Below are 23,233 nucleotides of genomic sequence, written 5' to 3'. Positions count from 1 at the left end.
ATGAGCATGAGGTATACATTGCTCTCTTTATTTCAAAAGATGAGCTCTCAAAGTAGTTCAGAATGTTAAAAGATGTAATCTTCTTGTCAGTACATCTAAACGACTGCCTTGTTAGTTTATCCTCATCTGAGAATTATAGTACAAAGCATTACGGTTACAACTATACAGCTCAAAACTGATCATCAGCATTACATGGCCACTAAGATCACTATGGACCAATTCAAAATATCTTCTCATTTTAAAAAAGACAGTAGATACAAATATGTAGTGTAGGCAGGATGAGGCTTTGGCACCAAACCATGTGTCTAAATGACCTTTACCATTCTTTTTGTCAGGGTGGAGCAATTCAAGTTCCCAACCCTCCAAGTTCAAATGCCACATTAGTCCTTGAACAATGTTTCGCCTTATTGCACTTGGACCAATTCCTCCCTCATCCCCACCTAATAGTGAAAGTTGCAAGGGAATATCTTTCCTTAATGTGTCAAAACTACCACCTGACCCCTCGACAAGTTAGATACCATTCCTCAATTGAGAGGTTCATCTTCTGCAAGGTCAAAATAAGGTTACCCTCTGTACCGCAGTAGATATTAAACAAAAGAAGGTTCTTAGGATTTTGTATGCTCTCAACTGTAATGGAAACCACCAGTACGCCCTTACATAAAACGGAATAGGGTATAATATTTAAACCCCTACCTTGTTGAACAGCTGTCAGGAGACCCCCCCCCCAGAGGGACGGCCCTTAGGTCCCTGTACTGCCGGTTCCCTGACAATGTCATAGCCTTCCATGAGGGGAGAGCAGTAATCCAAGTTTCTTGTAGACAAAAAGGGTATGGGCACAGATATAATCACATAAGATCTTATTAGTGCACATTGGTTTCACGTTAAAGTTTCACTTTCATTTCGTTTAACTGTGTTATGGACTCTCTTAAGGAGATGGACAGCCACCTCCAACTCTCTCTATACTTTGCCACATGGCTGTCTATATTCGTCATTTCCGGGCAATCATTCGAAAAAAAATGTATTCAGGGTCAAGACCCTATCCACACCAACCCTAGCTCCATTAACAATCGTTTTTGGAGGATAAGCCCTCAGGTAATAGCTCAGTTTTTGATGGTTCTCAGTTTAATTCAACAAAATCTCATACAGCATTCCCAATGGTATTACCAATCTAATATAGTCATATCGACTATATTAGATTGGTATCCAAAAGGGAAGTCCTAATGAACTATAATGGGCTGCCTACCACACAGGGACCGGTCTACCCCACATTGATTATAAGTATCAGGAATACTCCCTTTATGATTTCTCCCATTAAAACTGTTTAGTTTTGCCACAGTTGCATTAATTAAGGACATCCCTGGTGGATCCAAAGCCTCTACAGGATCTCCTACCATTGGTTTATCCCCTGCGATGTAGCGCTGGGTGGACGACAAATCACTCTGAATTTTCGGATGTGATGTATCACTCAAGGTTTTAAGATGGGGTTTGTCGTTATAATCAGAAACACTCCCACAGCCGACTTCCTGCCTTAGAATTTGTTTGATCAAATCTCTTATAACTGATTCATTTGGAAGAGTTTTTAAAGACAAAGGGCCTCATTACACGGTAGGCGCTAAGGGATTACCGGTAAGGTCACTGGTGCTGGTAATCCCTTAGCGCCCTACTACAAGGTCCCTCAGCAGGTCCCGTCCTTAACGCCTGGTCTGACCAGGCCTGGTCTTACCAGGCGTTAAGGACGGGACCCGCTAAGGGACTTCAGAGCTAATAAAGGTACCGCAATTGAGCCCTATGGGGGCTCGAATGGGGAATGATATTTAGCATGGGGACTTACCGGGTTCTCCAGGGTCGGAATGACCCGGTTAGTCCCCATACCGCCTACCCGGACCCGGTATGCGGTAAGGGACTAGCCATGCCGCTAATAGCGGCATGGTTACCTCCTACCGTGTAGTGAGGCCCAAAGAGTCATTCTCTTTAAGGGTATTAATGCAGGTGTTACCCCCTATTTGTGGCCTTAAATTAGCACCTGAGGGTCTCCCATAGGTATTGATATCCACACCTTCTTCAATAAATTCTGAGGACTCAGAGGATCTTGAGCCTATTCGTACGCTTCACCCACAAGGGAGCGTTCTGGTTAAAAAATGTTAAGGTAGCTTTCTCAGTCCGCGAAACACCTACTGGGGTAAGCCGAAGCTTCCACCCATTTTTCATGGCATCATCAAGTCTGCCAATAGCGGCAGCATAAAGCCCCTCCTTATTTGCCTCCATGGGGCCGCCTTCCTCCCCCAAAGTACCAACTTCAGACGGCTCAGGGCCAGACTTGGTGTTCACCTATCCCATACAAACTAAGTCCACTTCATCAAGTGAGGAGTCGTGTGGCTCCCCAAAATCTTCAGTCAGACCACCCTTGTTTCTGCATATTTTTTCTGGATGATTTATTTAGGGCTTTCTTGTTTCGAGGGCTCTTGACATCTTTTATATTTTGTTCGGCCTTTTTGTTTTTTCCATATTCATAGATATTGAGTCTTTGTCCAACTCTCCTATTATCTTATTTTTAGTCACATCACAGTTCACAATCTGGGCTGTATCCAATCTGGGCTGTATCCTTCCCTTCGGAGGAGGGCTTGGACAAATCCTGCATGGGGAGTCCCGTGGTATTTAAGCAAGGGCTCTCCTTCAGTAATCCAACCAATACAGAGAGATTATTGCTAATGTCAAACAGGTGTCGAGTCTGAGTATTAATTCTGAACACATTGCATTATGCAAATTCTTCATAGCAATGGATCCGGGGGGCGCTGTCGAACAGCGAAGAGAATGACTGCCTGAACGGAGAGCTCCACGTCAGGCAATATCCTAAAACATAAAAATATCCTTCAAAGTGCCTAATAACCTGATTAACCTCATACTGGAGGAAAGCTGATGTTCCATGGCGACAGAGAGTAAAGACCGGTGTCTTGCAGTGGCACAGTTGCAGAGGAAAGGTGAACGAATGCCCTGACAGAGAGAGGCCGACGGCAATACAGGCATCCCGAAGGAGGAGGAGAGACTCCCATTGGAGAACAGCGCTGTGGCGGTCTGCAGGGGGGCGGGGCGGCGGCGTCTGCCTGCCGGGAATCGGAAAGAGGGTGCACAAGAAGAGTGACGAGGATCTGCGCTGGACCGCAGGCGAGGAGGCTGCTGCACCCAGATCTAGATCCATAGCGGCCCCTCCACCAGCGACGCAGTCACGTCCCTGCCAGTCTACAGTTTCCCCCCTCACTCCCCGAGCAACAATGGGCACAGGCGGCTGCAGCACGGGTGTGTGCTGCACCTCCCCCCACAACTTTATTCCGCAATGCTGGAGTGCCAGGCGTACACAACAGGAATCATTTATGTAGAAGCCTCCAAAGGGGAGCCCGGGCATGGCTCACAAGAGGACACGCTGTGCAGCTAAGAGCCATTGTAGCAGGTCTAAACACATGGATCAACCAAGAGAGGCCAGACATGGCTCATAAGGAGCTACGCTGCGCAGAACAATAATAAAACTGCAGCCCCAAACGCTGGGCCTATCCAATAGAGGACATGACAAAGGGATGGCGTACCAGGGCCTAGAACCCGGAATCACAAAACAATAGATATAGTACGCAACTGGCATAATAAAGAGTGACTCGTAGTGCAGGCCGCTCCTATATGCCCTGGGTAACAGTAGTAACTCTATGTGTGGATCTCAGATTGATGGGAAGTAACAACGAAACTCGAGAGGGAGCTCCTCCGTCATTCTATAGTAAACATCCATAAACAATGTGACACCTTAAACACAAGATGTTGGAGCATAGATCCAAGACACTGCTCCCCACCTGAAGGCCAGAATACGTAAAATACAAGAGATACAGGACTGAGGTGTATCTCCCTACATTACGCAGATCACAGCAAAAGACCACAGCCCGAATATAAAGGACAGCAGAGGAAACATCATAAATTAAGCAACATCCGACCCATTAGCAGAGTGGAGGCAAACGGTAGCAAAGCAGGCCTTTACCCCAGAAAAAGGGCAGCAACATCTTGGGCATCCAGAGGAAACAACACCCCATTGGAAAAACAACTACAGAGAATGACGAAAGGCGCAGGAAAGAAGAAAAGCCCAATGGACATCAGATCCAACCCGGGCCGATGGACCAAATACAACAACCGAAAATGCGAGCGAAGACCACCTACTATCAGCCATGCAAAGGGGATTTATGTCAGTCAATGTTAATAGACAACATCGTTCCAAACATAGGATCACTTAAATGCAAGCTGGAAAAGGAAAGTGGCTGCATCAATGAAGCAGGGAAAGGAATTGGCGAAGTGGAAGACAAGGTGGGACAACACAGAACTTAACGAAGTGAGAGGCAAATGGGAGGATCTGGAGACGAGCTCAAGGAGAAATAATGTACGCATTGTAGGGGTACCGGAGGTGGCATGCAGGGGGCCCAATGGAACCATTCATCGAAACGCTCTTGAAAACCCTGTTTGTGTTGGCTACTTTCTCTGCACACTTCGTAGTAGCGCATGCGCACCGCACCCTCGCCCACACTGGGCGCCCCTCCGCACGGAATCATCGCCAAGATGCTCAATTATAGAGACAGAGACCTAACACTGAAGTTGGCGAGAGAGGAAGGAACACTTCGCTACGAGGCAAATAACATACATATCTACCCAGACTTCGCAACTGGGATACAAGCCCAGAGGAGAACCTATGACCCGGTGAAGTGATTATTGAGAGCAAGGCGGGTCCCATATGATTTAATATTTCTGGTGAAACTCAGAATTCAACATGGAAGGAGAGCACACTTCTTTGAGTTCCAACTGATGCTATGAATTACGTGGAGGCGACCATCCCTCCTCTGCAACCAGACTGCAGCGACGACCAGAACCGAGATCCAAGACCGGAGGAAAGACTGGAAAATGCTGTAGACTTTATGGGAGGCTATACTGTATCCTTAAAATCTAACAGTTAATATATATAGTAAATACATAGGCACGAAAAGATGGTTCAATTGAAGCCTGTGCGGAAGCGCTCGACGGGCAGTCCACGAGATGGTAGCTGCGAACAATGTGCCCGTGGAAGTTCCACGGTAACACATGGGGTGCATCATCAAGTTGGGGTAGATGGTGAGGGTGGTGGGCAGGGGAGGGTTACAAGGTTGCCACTGGGATGAAGGGAGGCGGGAGTGTTACATAAAAATTGGCAGACAGGCTAGCAGACGAACATGGGGCTGCACTGCGGTCATCACAAGGCAGGCACATCCGTACGGAGAAGCAAAGCGAAAACAAGAAACAAATGGGTGCTCCAATAGGGCTAATCTCGTGGAATGTGCAGGGTCTTAATAACCCTGTTAAAGCCAGAAAGGTATTAGCATACATCGAAAGGTACTCCCCTTAAATTGTGATGCTACAAGAGACACACGCTCCACACATGAAAGGTTTGCACATAAATGGGGACGACAAAGGTACTACACCTCCTACTCATCGCGAGTGATGGGAGCTATCATACTGATACATAAATCATTGGCTTTCAACACTGATGATGTCCAGGTGGACCCTGAAGGGAGGTATGTCATTGTTAGAGGCGAACTAGCAGGAGAAAAGATGATCTTGGTAAACACATATGGTCCAAATATTGATGACTGCCGTCTTTTACGCCCCGGTCTTGAAAATACTGGGGAAAACACTGGATGTCCATATGATACGGTGAGGAGACTTCAAAACGATTCTTAACATGTCTGAAGATTGGTAAGGTCTAATACTAGACAGTGGGGGCTTACGGCGGCTGCCCAAATGCTTAGACAAATAATGACCTTGTTCAGGTTGATAGATGTGTGGAGGGAGGAACACCCGGAAGAAAATGAATACACGTTACTCATCTGTTCACAACACAATTTGCCGTATTGACTATTGGTTGATGTCAGCGATATTGATGCACAGACTGCGTGGCAGCAAGATTTTGCTGCATACCCAGTCAGACCATTCCCCAGTGGTAATGCATATTTCACTGAGTTCGAAACCAAAGCACCAACCATTATGGAGGATGGCAGTGGCGGCTCTGGCAGATGCCACACTGGTGTCAACCTTACACTAAGAAATTGAGATGTTCTTTAATACCAACAAGGGCACGGTTGCACAATATACAACAATATGGGAAACCCTTAAAGTATGGATATGGGGCACAGCAATCTCAGTCACATCAGGGATCCTAAAAAACGTTAGAAGGGAGTTAGGGGGCCTAGAGCTGGAGCTACGTAGAAATGAAAACAAATATGGGACCACAGGAGATAGAGCTCTCTTGTGAATCATTAAGGGAAATCTGCTGAAATGTCATGAACTGGCGGACCATGAGGCACACCTTAGGACGATACCAGTCCAAGCCTCTATATATGCGGAGGAAGATCGACAAGGCCGCGACCTGGCCGGGGTGATACATGGCGAGAGGCAGATTATTACAGGCATAGAGGGGGGTGAGGGGCAGTTCCTTACAGAGACGGAAGAAATTAACGAAGTATTTGAGAAATACCATAAGAAACTATACGCTGGAACAGACACCTGTACTAACCAGAGCATGGACCGGTACTTAGAAGAGATAGCACTCACTAACATTGGCAGAGAGGTCCATGAGGCACTCAATGAACCAGTGACACTAGAAGAAATACAAAAGGCCATTTCCTCACTGGCCTAGGGCAAAACACTGGGTCCGGACGGGCTGACAATGGAATTATACAAGACATATAAGGACATCCTTTTCCCACTACTACTTAAGGTATGGGAAGAATCCTACATAAATGGTAACCTCCCATCCACTATGACGGAGGGGGTTATAACAGCTCTTAAAGCCAGGAAGACTGTCAAAGGAAGTAGCCTCATATTGCCCATTGTCGCTGATTAACTCCGACGCAAAAATACTAGCCAAAGTACTGGCCAATAGATTACTCCTATACATGCCCCTTCTCGTACACCCCGACCAATCGGGCTTCATCCCCGGCAGGTCCACGCCTTTAATTTGAGACAATTGTTTAGGATTATCTCACAGATCGTCCCCCCACCCATCTGCAGTAGCAGCCTCACTTGACGCTGAAAAACTAGAACTTTTTATTCGGGGTAGTGAGGCAGTTTGGACTGGGAGGTCGTTTTACGTGGTATGAAAGACTTCTTTATACGAACACAACTGCGAAAGTCCGCACCAAAGGGCTTATATATCAGGACCAATCCCACTGGCCAGAGGAACCTGACAGGGCTGCCCCTTCTCACCCCTCGTATTTGCATTAACAACTGAACCGCTTGTGCGATTGATGAGACAGACAGACATGGACACACAGGGATACATATAGCGGGTCCCCGACAAGTTATCTCCCTATACCCAGACGATACCTTACTATATCTGTGAAACCCTAAATCATAGATTAAGCCAGTAATGGAAGAGTTAGCCAAATTCACGCCCCACTCAAGAAACAAAATCAACACTACAAAGTCAGAGTTATTCCCATTAACAGACGTCACCACAGAACCAGAAGACCTATGTGGGTTCAAGTAGGCCCAAACTAGTTTGAAATACCTGGGGGTCACGATATCCCGAACACAGAAACTGTTGTATGAAAAGAATCATGAGACAGATCTTAATACACTTGCCGCAAAATTAGACATATGGTCCAAATTCCCAATGTCCCTATATGGCAGGGTCTCTCTGCTCAAGATGATAGTGGTACCCAAAGTGCTCTACTACTTCAACACCATCCCAATATGGCCGGGACTTAAATTATTTGTGAAACTCTGATCACTTGCAACGCAATTTGTCTGGGAGGGAGGAACGGCCCACATGAGCTGGGAAACACTAACCGAACCTTGTGAACAGGAGAGGGGGGGGACAAGCCGCCCCAGATTTCAAATTATATAATCTGGTGGCACAGGCTCACTATGCAGGGTACTGGTACCAGATAGGCCCCAGCCCACAACACCGGGCCCTAAAACATTACAGACCTTAAATCGGTCATTCTAGACGACCACTACATAGATACATGCACATTCGACCCAGTGCTTACGACGGTGAACGCATGGCGCGACTATTCAAGCGTCTACAGATACTCTCCCCATACAATAGCAAAATACCCCTATGCAACTGCCCAGGCCCCCCCCCCATCATTTGATATAGACGTCCAAATCGCATGGGACCCAGGGAAAGAAATGAAACTGGGAGATCTATACCCAGAAGGTAACTTCGTAACTGAGGAGGAATACAAGGCAAAACTGGGAGATAACCCAGTGAAAATGTTACAATATCTTAGAATGAGGGCAGCAGTACGGAAGCGGTGGCCATAATTTCCTAAGGAACCAGAGCCCTCCAACTGCATAGAGGCAATAGTGATGGGGGTTGGGGGGGAGCGGAGGGGGCTGATCCCAAGGTTATACGAGCTGATACAAGACAATATGGCACAATGCACCACAACAAAGGAAAAATGTGAGAGGGATTTAGCAACAAGCATAGACGAAACTAAGTGGCAGGGATTCTGCTGCCTAACCAAAGAGGTCACTCTTAATGCCAGCCTACGACTCATAAAATTTAAGGTGCTGAATAGGCTGCATTACACTCCAGCAAAGGTGGTACGATTTTCCCAAGACACATCAGACAAATGCATGAAGCGCGTGGCAGAGGGAGCAGACACGACCCATATGTTTTGGAGCTGCCCAAAGTGTCATTATTCTGGGGAGAAGTTGCTGAGGTGCTTCATGTAATGACAGAGGGCCCCTCCCCTACTCTACTTCCCCTTAAATACTTGTTGGGCAACATTGGGAAGGTCAATCTCAAAACCCGTAGACTATTTAACATAGGATGTGTTATAGTGAAAAAGTATATATTACTACAATGGAAATCCAAACTAGCTCCAACACTACGTGATTGGCTCAGAGAACTGACTTATATACATGAAAGAGGAGGTGGGGCGTGGCTAACTGCCATGTAGAGCGGACGTGTCTGCTGTGAGCTCCGCGCCGATGTGCCATCATAAGCTGATTTTCATGCATTTCTGCTAACTTTTAAAAGCTACAACTTGCACCATTCGTCGCCGGATCTCAGCAGCTGTCGCTTGATCCGTCTTTCATACGGTTGGAGACAACCAACATCGACTTACGTCGAGCGAGAAGAGCCGGAGCCGAGAACCAAAATGGCGGCCCCCACATCCTGAGTTTCGAGGGACCAGAGCGTGCCTGCACCGCGGAGGACGTCGTCCATCGGGGCCTGCCGGGGAGCCAGAACAACCGGCCAGCCTGCACCGGGGTCGGGAGAGAGAGCAACCGCGCTCGTAGACAGAGCGACCTACTCCCTGAGCCTCCATCCAGCTGGCGTCCTGCCCGGGGCCGCGGGGCCCAGCGGAGCCCTGACAAGACCTGCGGCCGGCCGGAGCTGCGAAGGTGAGCGGGGCGGGGGGTAACCAGCGACAGAGGACTTGTAACCGCATATCACCGGGGCCTCGCCCCCCTCCCCCCTCCGCCAACGCATATCCGCGCCTGGGAGTGTCGCCGAAGCTGACTCCGCCACCATGCGCCCTTCAGCCGACACCGAGAGCGACCCAGGCCTGACGCTCCACAAGAGCTGGTGAATTCCCGGACGGCCGCAGCTTACCTTCACCCACGAGACTGGGCGCGGGCACTGCCGAAAGCTGACGCCTGCCTCTTCGGATGCACGAAGCCCCGCTTCGACGCCCAGATATTGCAGCCTCTCCCCCCCCTTCGCCTTCATCTTGGCCCTGGGCCCCGCAGCAACAGCACGAGGAACTCCGCCGCGCCCCTTACTGGCGGCCTACCACCGGCGCCCCTGGGGCGAGAGAACTGTGCGCTCACAAGATGGCTGGTAAAAGTAGCAGGCCCAAGCAACGGCACACCACCCTGGACACATAGGCAGCCAGCGAATCTCCAAACCCTGAGAGCACGATTTGTGGGCCCACAAGCCTTCAATCGGACCATAGAACACCGGCGGCACCTGAACCCAGCAACACCCAGCTCCTCGAAGCCATTAGACATCTACGAACAACGATGGAGCACAAAATCAATGCTGTTGCCGTTGACTTGGGCCTTCTGCGCCAAGATGTCCGCTCTCTGGCCGGCAGGACTGCCGCGCTCGAAATACAGGTCAAGGAAAATACTGAATCCAAAACGCAACTCCTCCCAGACGTAGACGAGCTCCAACAAAGAGTCAAGAATTTGGAAGACAGGGCGGAGGAAGCTGAGGGGAGAGCCCGTCACAACAACATTCATCTCCTTGGGCTACCTGAGGGTATCGAGGGCTCCAACCCCACTAACTATATTGAGAACCTCCTGCTGCAAGAGGTGGGAGCTGGCAAACTCACCCAAGGCTTCTCTATCGAAAGGGCCCACAGATCCCTTGCTAAAAGACGCCCGCCGGGCGCTCCACCCAGGCCGGTGATCGCGAAAGTCCTTAATTACAGAGATCGAGAGGTGATCCTAGCCTTTTCTGGAGCAGGTGGTCAAATCAAACGTGACTCTGCAACAATTGCAATCTACCCTGACTACACCTTCCAGGTTCAAATGAACAGAGCCCAGTTTATACACACAAAGGCCAGATTGAAGGCAGCTGGGTTGCGTTACATGCTCCTGTACCCTTCAAGACTCAAAGTGCTGCACAACAACAGGGCACACCTTTTCGAAACTCCGGCACAGGCCAGAGACTGGATGGATGGACAGCAAATTCCTGACATCGAAGAAAGAAAGCGGAAACCTAGATAACGTTTCTCTCGTCATTTCAACAGCAATCAGGCAGCCTTCACCCACCACCAGCGGGCGGAATGAGCCCCCTACTCAACTGAACGGATCCTGATATGGAGACACTCGAGTCAAGGTCCACTCCTCCCCCTGGAAATTTCTTTCCTTTTTTTTTTTTGGGTGTACATACCCTCCCGTAGGGCACCTAGTGACCCATGCACGGTCCTACGGAGCGGAAACGGGATTGTCATAACAAGGGCAACCTCGCTGGGCTAGTTCTATGTTTCGGTTGTTTACAGTTAAGGGGGGAGGGTTGGAAACAGGGAGTTATTACTATAGTTGGGAACCGCAAACGGGAATCACCAAGACCACGGAAGCACTCGTCATGCACTTCAGCATCAATAAGACCCAGAGTCCTGCTGGCCCCACTCGTCCGACTACGCAACAACTATGGCTGACACAGTTAATATCATCACATGGAACGTTAGAGGCCTGAACAGCTTTGTCAAACAACGACGCGTCCAGTCCTATTTGAAGAGATGCAAGGTCGGAATCGCCATGCTCCAAGAGACTCACCTGTCTGCCAAAAAGCTAGACGCCTTGGCCAAAACTTGGCGTGGCACCCTAGTGGGCTCCACATACTCCTCCTATGCCAGAGGGGTCCTGATCTGGATTGTCCCCACGGTACCCTTCAGGCTCACCAACACTAAATCAGACAACGAGGGGAGAATGGTTGTGGTTTGCGGTTCTATTGAGGGTAAAGAACTGTGCTTGGTCAGCACTTACGCACCCTACCACGACTCAACTACCTTCTTCCACTCCCTCTACACACGGCTCACCCCGTATATGGACAGAATTATGATATGGGGGGGGGGGGCGATCATAACTGCACCCTCGACCCTTTGCTGGACAGATCCGACGACAAACATGACCGCCCCTCCCCTCCGGCCAAAATACTTTCCAGGTTAGTCCACCAGCTACAACTAAGTGATATTTGGAGGGACCAGCACCTGGGGCAACGGGAGTACTCCTTCCACTCCCCCCCACATGCCGTGCATACCAGGTTAGATTATATCTTTCTCAGCCAGACACAGCAGTCTATGTTTGTTGACGCGCATTACTTGCCGAGGGTGCTGTCCGATCATTCTCCCCTGCTGGTCACCTGGGAGGTGTTCCCGCCTAGACCCCTCATACCCACGTGGAGATTGAGAGCCAAAGCTCTACTTGATACATCATTCAGAGAGCACATTAGAGACGAGACCGAAGAATATTGGGAGAACAACCTACATAGTGTTAAATACATAGGTACCGCCTGGGAGGCATATAAGGTGGTCATGCGGGGTGAGATGATCGCAGCAGTTGGGGGCGCCCAGAGATCCATCACAACCCTGTTGGAACAGGCCGAGGGAGACCTGCGCACTCTCGAGGGCAGGGCTGACTCATCTCCCGATCATTTACTTGAAATGTCCGAACTTAGACAAACCTGCCTAAAGCACTGGGAAGCCCTTGGTAAACTAAGCTACGCCAAACACACGCAGAGAGTCCATGCGCTGGGAGACAAGCCCGGGAAACTCTTGGCCTGGCTCTACAAAAGGGAAACCCCCAGGCCACCCATATGCCACATACTCGAACCAGATGGCACTACTGTGCATACCCAACCGGAAATCAACTCGGTTTTCTCCAGCTTCTACCATAATTTGTACTCTGAGACCACCCCCTCTGACACGGGGATCGAAGACGCCCTTGACGTCATCGATTTGCCAAAACTAGACCCGCATATGGCCGAGACTCTCGATGAGCCCATCACTCCCGATGAGGTCAAGGTGGTGATCAGAACGCTACCAGCTGGGAAGACCCCGGGCTCGGATGGCCTCCCAGGGGAGTTCTATAAAACCTACGAGGAAACACTCGCCCCTATATTGGCCCAGGTCTATAACGAGGCCTTCGAGCGTGGCACCCTCCCGGAATCCCTGAGCGAGGCCGTGAGAATACCCTTACTCAAACCTGGGAAGGACGGAGCAGATTGTGCCTCATACAGGCCCCTCTCCATGCTAAATGTAGACAGCAAGATCCTTACCGCATTGCTTGCCTCCAGGCTGCGCAGAGTGATCCCACTGCTGATCCATCAAGACCAGACCGGATACGTCCCCGGACGATCCATTACTGAGAACCTGCGTAGGCTGCATCACGTCATTTATAGTACCGAGGGAAGATCACAGAAACTTGCGGTGGCATCACTGGATGCCACCAAAGCTTTTGATTCCGTGAGGTGGGAATGGCTATATGCTACCATGGCAAAGATGGGAATTGGTCCAGTATTTCTGAAATGGACCCAGCTGGTCTACGCCAACCCCACGGCAAGAGTTCGGACTAATAGAACCTTTTCTGCGAAATGGTCCCTACACAGAGGCACCCGCCAGGGATGCCCCCTAACCCCCATGCTGTACATCATCGCAGCCGAGCCTGTAGCAGCCTACCTGAGACAGGAATACGAAGATGGGGGCCTCACCATAGATGGGACAACTCATCTCGTCTCCATGTACGCGGACGACACCCTCTTATGTTTGTAGGACCCCGAACACCTCCTACCCTACATTCTTGAAACCCTGGACAGCTTTCATAAGCATACCGGGATCCAGATTAACAGAAACAAATCTTGCCTCTACCCCCTAGCCGCACTACACAGTGATCATTATGGGTCCCTCCCTCCCCTAGATCTCGAGTGGCAGGCGACATCGTTTAAATATCTGGGGATAACCATACATCGGACCCCCGGCACGGAACATATACTTAACACCGTAAGGGCCAAAGACTCTCTCTCGAAGTCCATGGAATTTTGGGGGCGGCTTCCGCTCTCGGTGGCCGGGAGGGCGGGCCTCCTTAAGATTGTCGCCCTGCCCCACCTATTGTACTACTTCACTAACATTCCCTTCTACATCCCCCCGGCGTTCTTTAAAAGACCTCAACAAGCTCTGTAGGGGCTTCCTTTGGCAGGGAGGCAGGCATAGGGTGGCATTGGAGACCCTCCAGAGACCATACGGGAGGGGTGGGCTGAAGATCCCCAATTTTGAACTTTATTTCCTAGCCAGCCAGCTGAGACACATTGTGCGGTGGATGGCCGACGAGAGCACAACAGACACCCGCCTCCTCCAACCGGCCCTCCCCCAGCTATTACTCAGGGATCTGCTGTGGCCAAGAGAGGTGCTCTTGAACATTGGCCTTACCTCGTCAAGCTGGGACTCCGACTCTGGAAAAGGGCCTGCAAACTGGTCGGATCTGAAGACCCATACTCCCCACAGATCCCCATTGCAGCACTCATGTCCAACCATTCCTGGGGGCAACTTGAGACCCGTACACAATGGGAGCCCCTTGGGGTGGCCACGCTTGGGGACCTGATCCAGGAGCAGACGGTTTTAGCCTTCCCAGACCTTAGTGACGCCACTGGCCTCCAGGCCGGGCAATTCCTACTGCACAGAGCGGTCATACAGGCCCTAACTAGCAGGTGGCCCGCCGCTGGCGACCTGAATGACGAAAACGAATGTATTGAAACGATTCTTAATGCCGCCGAGGGGGGCCACAAAACCTCACGTATTTACGAGGCCTTACTATGGGGCTCCACCAAAGAAGACCTCAGATGCCGAGACAAATGGGAAACCGAACTGAATCTGGTTTTCGAAGACAAAGCCTGGGGCGATTTAACCCACTACCATAAAAAAATCTCCCAGAACGCCCGCTTACAGCTCATTCAACTGTACGTCATGAACAGAGCGTATCTCACCCCGGAAGCCATATCCAGATTCACCGGTGCGACCAATCAATCATGCCCCAAGTGCGGCGAGCCCGAGGTTGGCATGACCCACATGTTCTGGGGATGCCCAGTGATTAGAGAATTCTGGACTCAAGTGAGGGATAGAGTGGCCGGTGCAGACATTGACATCGAAGTGGACGAGCCCTCGGCATGCATCCTGGGCAGGTTTAGGCGCAGCAGGGAGAACAAACCCCTCAACAGGCTGAGAGACCTTATTTATATAACTGCCAAAAGGCGCATTGCCATGGGGTGGAAGAGCCCCAAAGGCCCACCTATGCCCCTAGGGTGGGGGGGCCTTACAAAGTGGATCGCAGGGGAAACCGCAGCATGGGAGACTGCGATCCAAGTGCTGAGGCTTGACTCCAGCGAAGAGCTTCACCGCTGGGTGGCCTTGACTGTACCCTTGTTGCACCCTGAATCACAGGAGAGCGAGGTAGCTGGGGAAGGCGACCCAGGCCCGAGCACGGACTCTTGACGAACTTAGTACTTACTGTGGTCTGGGAGGGAGGGGTGGGGGACAGTTGGGGATTTAATCTTTTCTTCTGATATGCTCAATCATCACCACTGATACCTGCTTTACTCTTTGTTATTGTTTGTAATGAAACTAATAAAATATATTTAAAAAAATAAATAAATAAATAGATGAAAGAGGAGGGGTACATTGGGACAGTGGCAGCAACAAGTACACCAAAGGACATTTGGGGATCTTTCCGAAGATATCTAATAGACACACCACTGTAAAATGTGATAAAATGTAATGGAATGTAATGGAATAAAAAAACAAATGTATGACACACCTGAAAGAAAGTCAATAACTACAACTGTAGAACGAACCTCAATGCCACCTGTCTGCCTGTTACCTACATCAAGAATTTTTTGAAAATAATTCTTAATAGCAATAACCACGGGATTAGGATCCTCATTAATTAATACAGAAGAGCTAGCAAATGTATGGGACACCAAAGGGCTAATGTTGTTTTTAGCATCCCCTAGTTTTTCCAAGTGCATAGCTAATAAAGAAGCTTCCCCCGTACAAAGAATCAGGGGCGTATTGATATAGGAGCCACTCAAGTGTTCTGTTTGAGTAAAAACCCATTCTCTTAACTCCCCTTCTTTAAACAGATAGTTACCCAACATTGGCAGATAGTTACCGTAGGTCTTATGCTTGCACCTGCCTCCATAACAGGAACCCGGTCAGAACCCTCATCTGCACCCACCGCAACATTGTTCCCTCCTTCATCCACACAATTGTCACCCGGAAGCAACAAGATTCTAATAGGAGACGGTAGAAGCGGTAAAGCCACCGCGAGTGACATACTGTTTCGGCGGGAGGAGAAAACAAGTGGGACTGTAAGAGGATCAGGTAGTATTTATGTTTTCTTCCTCATTATATCTGCCTATCTCCACCTCCTCAAAAAAAAGAAAAGAACACAAATATAAGCTAAAATAAATAACACGGGGCCCACCGCCTCACCCCAAGCTGTCAAACAGCACTCTTTGGGCACTCCTTGGTGCACACGCCCCGTTAGTATATCCTGTTAGGGCAGTCTTGGGGGCGTGGGTAATTCCCATAAGTAAAGGTCTGACCAAAATAGCTTGATCTAAGTAAATAAAAAGAAAAGAAAACGAGTAGATGACACGGTAGTGTTCCGTTGTCAAATCAAAGTGATTATTACAGGTGATTATGAGGCAGACAGGAACACCCTCAACTCCATCTACTGCACAATCCAAGCCTGGATGGCAGAAAACTGGTTATGCCTTAACAGTGAAAAAAACGAGCTTCTGCTAATTGGGTCACCGACCATTCTGGGTAACATTGACAAACAATATTGCTCCTTTACCATCGACAATATACCCATTGCTGTGTCCCAAACAGTCAAGAACTTGCGAGTCTATCTTGACTCTAATCTCACTATGGACAGGCAGGTCAATGACATTGCCTCGTCTTCGGCATACTACTCCAAATTGATTAATGCAGCAAGACCCTTCTTATCCTCAGAGAACTGCCTCACCATCGCCAGGGCTACGATAGGATCTAGATTGGACTACTGTAATGCTCTCCTGGGTGGAACATCTGGCAAAAACATTTCTAAGCTCCAGCTGGTTCAAAATAATGCCCTTAGGGCTGCCACAGGATTTTCCAAAAAAAAGGATCACATTTCTGATCTCAGAAGGCAGGTCCACTGGCTTCCCATTAAACAGAGAATCATCTTTAAAATCCTCTCCCTCACGCATAAATGCCTACATGATCTGGCTCCTCCATGCCTTGCCCAAAGAATAGCCAGGCCTATTTCCTCTTCCTACACCAACCATGCCAACTGCATACACCAACCTGATTTGCATCCCTAAGACCTGCAGAGTGCGTGCAGGCGGCGCCAGCTTCCCAGCTACCGCAGCCTCACATTGGAACGCCTTACCTACACACCTTAGGGGGATTGACTTTCAGCTAGCTTTCCGCAAAGCCATCAAAACCATGCTATTTGTTTGACCTGCTAGACTCCCAACGTTGCTCTAGACTCCAACGTTGCTCTAAATTCCCCAAAGGGTTCACTAGGTACACCCCGTCACATTGCCAACTGCTACTGTAACCTAGCACCCCCATCTGTAACTAAGTACCTCATGTTGTCTATGTAATCATAATCTTGCCTATGTCTCGTTCATGCTATAGCGCTTTGTTGCCTTTGGGCTGCAGCGCACTATACAAATGTAAAAAAAAAAAAAATTCAAATAAAATAAAGTCCCGCAAGTCCATGCTAAGCTTAATACCTTTCCGCACAGTAATCTGTAGGACAACACACGGCTCAGGGAAGAAACCAGCGTTCTCTCCAGCCCAGCACTCTCTGGACCCTCCTTGGTGCACGCGCCCCGTCAATATAGACGGTTAGGCTGGACTTGGAAGCGTGGCTAGTTCTCCTAAGTAAAGTTTTGACCAAAATAGCTTGATCTTTCCAGCACGGTAATCTGCAGGACAACTCGCGGATCAGGGAAGAAACCAGCAGTTTCTCCAGCCCAAAGAGCACCCTCTGGGCACTCCTTTGTGTTGTCAAGTTGGGACCAAAAGAGCTGAAGTGGAACTTTGTTATAAGACAGGATTTCCTTATCCTTTTGGAACTATTGAATAGAATCCTTCTTGAATCTGGAGAAGGGGAATTCACCCAGACTGTAAGGAGAAACTGTTAGCATATTGTGAACATAACAGATATATTTGTTTTATTTGAATTGACATATATTACTTTATTGAGTTGTTGTATGTACAAGTGAGAGGGACAGAAAGGTATTTCCTTTAGTTTATTTTAAGCAGGGAAATCATCATCAGGGTAAGGATAGTGAGGCGTTTATCCAACCTTTTGATTTAATAAAATGGCATCTTTTGAAAAACCTTCCCAAAGTTGTCTGCCTAACATTTGGGACTCCTCACAGCTAGCACAAATACACGAGGATACTACTTCAAAAGAAAAAGACATGTGGATGCTAAAAGGTTGTCGCTTACATGAGGACTCCCTGTGGAGAGATAAACTGGGACATTTTGTAGCACCAAAATTACTACTCTCGTACTTGGTTAGGCTATATCATGGAAAAGCACATGTGGGGGCAAAGAAGGAATGATTTCAACTTTAAACAAGCACTGGTATGTACCTGCTTGGAGGCAATGGCACCAAATGATTTTATGAGGTGCACTATTTGCCTTCAACACAATGTGGGAAAAACTAAACCAACCACGCAAGATGCCCACCCCCCACGATATGGTCCCTTCGTTAACATACAAGTTGGCTTGAGTGCAGTAAAAACCAACAGTGCATAAAGGTAGTTTAAGACATACAGGGCCTCATTACGACTTTCGCGGAACGGGTTAACCGGCTCTGCTAATGGAGGCGGACCCGTTAAACCCGTCCCGCGAAATTATGGGGTCCCCTTGTGGGACCCGGTAAGGACCCCTGGTAAAACCAGGTGTCGTTACCGGGTCCGGCGAGGGGAAGAGGGAGCAAACAATGGGCCGGTCGTAATCGGCCCGTTGTTAGCTCCCTCTCCCATTATGCCCTATGGGGGCTCAGATGGGAATGGGGAGGTCCGGGCCCGGGTTCCCAGAGAGAGAAATTACCGGGCCCTCGTACTCGGAATGGCCCGGTAATTCCCCATTCTGGGAACCCGGTAAAGGAGCCCAGTTTGTCAGCAGCCATGGAGCAAATAGCTCCATGGCTACCGCCAAACTCGTAATGAGGCCCACTGTCTGGCTGGTTTGAGGCCTTTTCATGTCCCAAGGCAGATGCTGTCTCAGTGGTAAAGGAGTTGGTCTGGTATTTTGTGACAAGATTTGGGATACCCATTTGGTAAACCAGATAATTCAAGAGCTATTTACTGCACTTAATATCCAGTATAATCTCCACTGCCAACACCATCCAGTCTGCCGGTGCAGAGAAGAGGCAAAATGGTATACTCAAGAAAAAAACACAGTCCAAAATGTGTCGAGAGACAGGCCCGAAGTGGTGCGAGTCCCTTCCTCTGGTAATGTTTAATATGATCACACCCAATAGAAGGTCCTCAATGAACTTTGAGTGTACTCTCCGTCAGCAAAAATAATACTGCAAGCTTGGATCTTACTGCCGATAATCTCCTTGACTATGTCAGAGATGCAGGTCTTCTGTCAGTTCTCCACACGAGCAGATGTGTTTACTCTGGAAGTCAGCTTAAGGCTGCCATTCTTTGCAGGTAGGGGTACTTCATTCTGTTTCCAGTGAAAACCTGCAATGGCACCAAGGTTGCGTGGACTGCAGGAAGAAATCCTTACAAGTAATACTGCTGTAAAGGTCAAGGAGGTGGCTACCTGGCATCATGCTTCCCATTGCAAGCATGTGCTGCCCACAAGCCAATGAAATAAAAATTTAAAAAAAGACACCATGAAACAATTGATGTTGGGACTGTGCTGCTCGTTTCTTACTGGGCGACTTTCTCCTTTCCAACCCATATAAACCTGTCTGCACTAGGCATGGGCCATGGTAAAAGTCTAACTCCTACCATTAAGTAACTACTGCTGAAGTGGTTTTGTTGCCCTGGTATAAGAAACGATGACCCTCATTATGGGTTTCCCAGTATCCCTCTGGTAATTTTAGCGGGATACCGGGAAACAGACCTACCATTACCAGCGCCTGATATCCTGGTAATATCGAGATATTCGAGGTGCCGGTAACAGCAGTTATTCCCCATTCCATTGAGTCCGATAGGATTCCAAGAGGGGGTGGGCGGGGACTGCCGGTATTTCAGGCACCGGTAATACCGGCTGTTTTTTGCAGGTGAGGGACTTATTTACCTCCAGCTCAGGTAACCCCTACCAATAAACTTGTACTCTGTCGGTCCATGAAAAGTGCCGGTATACAGAAATACCAGCACTTTTTTTCTGGACCGGTAGGGTCTTAATGAGCCCCAATGTATTGTGTCCTGGCAAGGGAGGATAGCTCAGTGCCAACGTGCTTGCCTTGGAAGCAAGACGACATGGAGCAACACAGGTTGATACCCGGGTCCACGCTTAGAAACCTCTGGGTATTAAGCGTGTTATAAATACCCTATCATATCATATGATCATAAGGTGAGACATGCTACTGAGGTGGGAATGTGTAGTTAATCTTTTGGGGTTTTTGCCGAAGCCACAGATTGCTCCTGGATAACAGATCCTAATTTCGATCCCTGAAAGCATCAGCTGCAGAGCAATGCTTTAACACCAGCCCCAGTCATTCAAACTAAGACCTCAAACATGTACACCTGCACATCATGTAACTCAAAAAAGCCTCATAGGTAAACACAATGAGCGTGCATATACTGGGCATCACAATTTTTGTTTTTGGCTTACTTCTGCCAGTTCCTTTTAATGTAACTTCCCATGATGCCCTCGGGTATTAGAGATGCACTGCATGCCATTCTCTGGGATGCACTGTTATTACATAGTGACAATAACGGGGGGGTGGGGGGCTCGCTCATTTTTTTGCCGTCGAATAGGGCATACCAGATGACGGCCGGACCTTCTGGTCCTTCCACAATCTTCATCATTCCTTATACATTAACTCCCACACATCATTTCATCTTGCCGCTCTCACACGTTGCCCACATTTTCGGGACAAGGTTTTTTCCCCTGTACCTGTGCCACTTTAGATCCGCTCCAAATGTACTCCCCAGTCCCTCAACATGTAGCACTGGACTATTGTGCAGAGGGAATGCAACAGCCAACCTCCACTTCCTCTATTCCCCCACCCCCGTCCTACCTGAACTCTTGCGATTGCGAGCGAGAGCTTCACGTGAGGGCAAACTGCGTTTCCAAGTCAGAACGTTAGGACGGTGAATGCTGGCGCGGTGACATCACAGAGGACAGCGTGAAGGGTTGCAGATTGGGGGCGTGGCCATCTCGCCAGCAGAGAACCAGTCACGTGACAAGACCCTTCTGCTGTCTGTGGTGCTGAAGAATAGATATATAAGCAATTCTGCCGTCTGCTGTCGGCACCTTCGGATGCTCAGCCACACAATGCGATTCTCTCTCACCATCACGCTCAACATTTTTTTTTACTCAGCCCACAGTCTAAGCACCACAACTCTTGTATGCTCCTGACTGAACTGGAACGGACCAATGCCTGTGAAATGCCGGTACGTCTAGGGAATTGAAGTAAACCGCCCGCCAAGTAAGCAGAAGAGGCGATGCAGGAATCCAGAAGTTCGTAGGTTTATAAAAGGAAATCCTTATTGTAGTTATGTGTAACCCTGATTTGATCCTGGTTTAAAAAAAGAAAAAAAACCAGAAATAAAAGTAAAGTTTAAATGAGGTCTGCATGTTCATATTTTACAAATAACCCGTGGGGAAGATGGGCTTTTTTGTTTGCATGTTGTCCTTGTTGTTACAGTGTGAGTTCTGGGTACGCATCTGCGAGCCTCGTTTGGGCTCACGCATGCGCATTGATAATAAACGCGTCCCGATCGGCAGTTGCCAATAGGACCTCATCAGCACAAGACGCATCTCTGCGTATCATTAGTATGCGTGTGTATGTGTATGAATGAGGCGGCCCGAGGCAACAGCAGACTATCACATTGGCGACGAGGACGGTCGCTCGAGGGAGGATTACTATTGCGCACGCGAGTGCAAGCAACATCTATCTTTCCCTGACGCGGCCCGAATCCGACGCTGACACAATCGTCGGCCATCTTGAATCGACCTGTGATGCAGTTGCGGCCCGCAAGGGTGCTCGTGCGCTGCCACAGATTAGCAAAGGAACAATTTTTGGAACTTTCGTGTTTCTCCTAGGAAGGGAGCCACAATCTTGGCCTGAAGGGCACATCTCTTCAAGACAGCCATAATGAGCCAGCAACCCATGTCTGATGGCCCAGCTTGAGGGGGCTACTGAAGGAAGAGCCTGCTTTCCACACAATCAAGGCATCCAGGTCAGTGGTTAGCAGCGAGGGATCTAACCAGAAGAACAGGTTTGCGGCCTCAGTCACGTGTGTGAGGTGCCTGTGCGACCTGCGACAATGAGTGTCTCAGACGAGGAGACTGCATCACTTGCGCGAGGAGCACGTCGGCAGCATGGCACTCTGGCGCCCATGCCCGAGTTTGACACATCAGGACCGCCCTTGAAGTTGGGGCTCAAGTGGCTCGTATGGATTAAGAAGTTAGACATGTTCTTCAGAGCGACTGGGGAAGATGACGACGAAGCCAAGGTTGCCACGCCGCTGTATTCAGCAGGAACTGAGGTGCTACGTGTTAGGAAAGATTTCTTAATTGTGGGTAATTTTCCTTCCATGTGGCAACCTCTAAACTTTTTGCTATTGTCTTCACCAGGATCTAGACTTTGCCAGAGAAGTGAAGCCTTCTGCCGCACTCCTCTGGGCTTTCGCTCCATTCTTACGGGGAAACTGACATGCCCTTAAAACAGTCAGTACCGGGAAACATTGTTTTCCGTAGTTTCTTTATCCTGTTGCAGCTTTTGCGCAACATGGCACATGAGGGCACTGTAAGCTAAGTTACTGCTCTCTTGGGTCTCTAGTCTTCTACAGGCCCTAGATACTCTCTTTGGATTGTAAATGAACGGTGCAAGTGAATCACGGACAGGATTGGTGGCAGCGATCGTTTCTTGTGTTTTTGAGCTCCTTTTGGTGTTTTAAGCGCGTTTCTCACGCTTAGCACAAAATGGTGGCCCGGCTTCCAAAATGGCCAGACCACGAGGCTCTTTGTCCTGTCCGCTGACCGTCTTGCCCCCTTCACCTCCCCCAGGTCGAGCCGACCCGGGGCTTTCCTTATTTGGGCATGTACTTTCCCGCGAAACACAGATGCTTTCGCGGGCTTCTACAGGCCTTGTGTGGGCCTCCAGGATGGGGGCTGGGATGTCTGGTCCCAATACACATCCTGGGCGCCAGGGAGTCTAGGGTGGTGTGAATGCCTGGGACCCCCGTGGTCCGTGATAGGGTCCACATATGGTGTGAGTGTTTTATCTCCCATTGGGTCCCCTCCATTTTGGGCAAAGGGAACCGTGGATAAGAGGGGGCTGGAAACGCCACTACCATGTTGATCTCCTGAGTTCTCACGAACAAGGGAATACAGGAGCCAAGTATCCTGCAACCACGAGGCTGAACCGAGGAATCGCTGGTGACCCGCTGAAGGACTGCTCCTCTGCACTGCTGTCGCTTTGTGAAACCCTTTCTAACTCTGATCTAACTCTGATCGAACGAGAA

The 23,233-nt window shown here is 49.1% G+C and overlaps 1 protein-coding gene across 7 annotated transcripts in view; it reads right to left on the bottom strand.

The window, feature by feature from the left end:
- OGDHL (oxoglutarate dehydrogenase L) overlaps window positions 1-20,908 on the bottom strand; it is a 2,607,259-nt gene extending 2,586,351 nt beyond the window's left edge. For 3 of the 7 annotated variants that reach the window (XM_069610806.1, XM_069610810.1, XM_069610809.1), the window contains exon 1: window positions 20,782-20,908. The gene's annotated coding sequence lies outside the window, so the exon portion shown is untranslated. Of the gene's footprint in view, window positions 1-20,657; window positions 20,762-20,781 lie in introns of those variants that run through there. The other 4 variants (XM_069610808.1, XM_069610811.1, XM_069610807.1 and 1 more) reach the window with 4 other exon arrangements.
- Window positions 20,909-23,233: the final 2,325 nt, after the last annotated feature.

This window comes from Ambystoma mexicanum, chromosome 8, assembly GCF_040938575.1.
Source record: "Ambystoma mexicanum isolate Mex_15411 chromosome 8, UKY_AmexF1_1, whole genome shotgun sequence".
NCBI classification, from domain to species: Eukaryota; Metazoa; Chordata; class Amphibia; order Caudata; family Ambystomatidae; genus Ambystoma; species Ambystoma mexicanum.
Note: the sequence above shows the minus strand (reverse complement) of the source record. Positions and strands in the feature narration are given on the sequence as shown.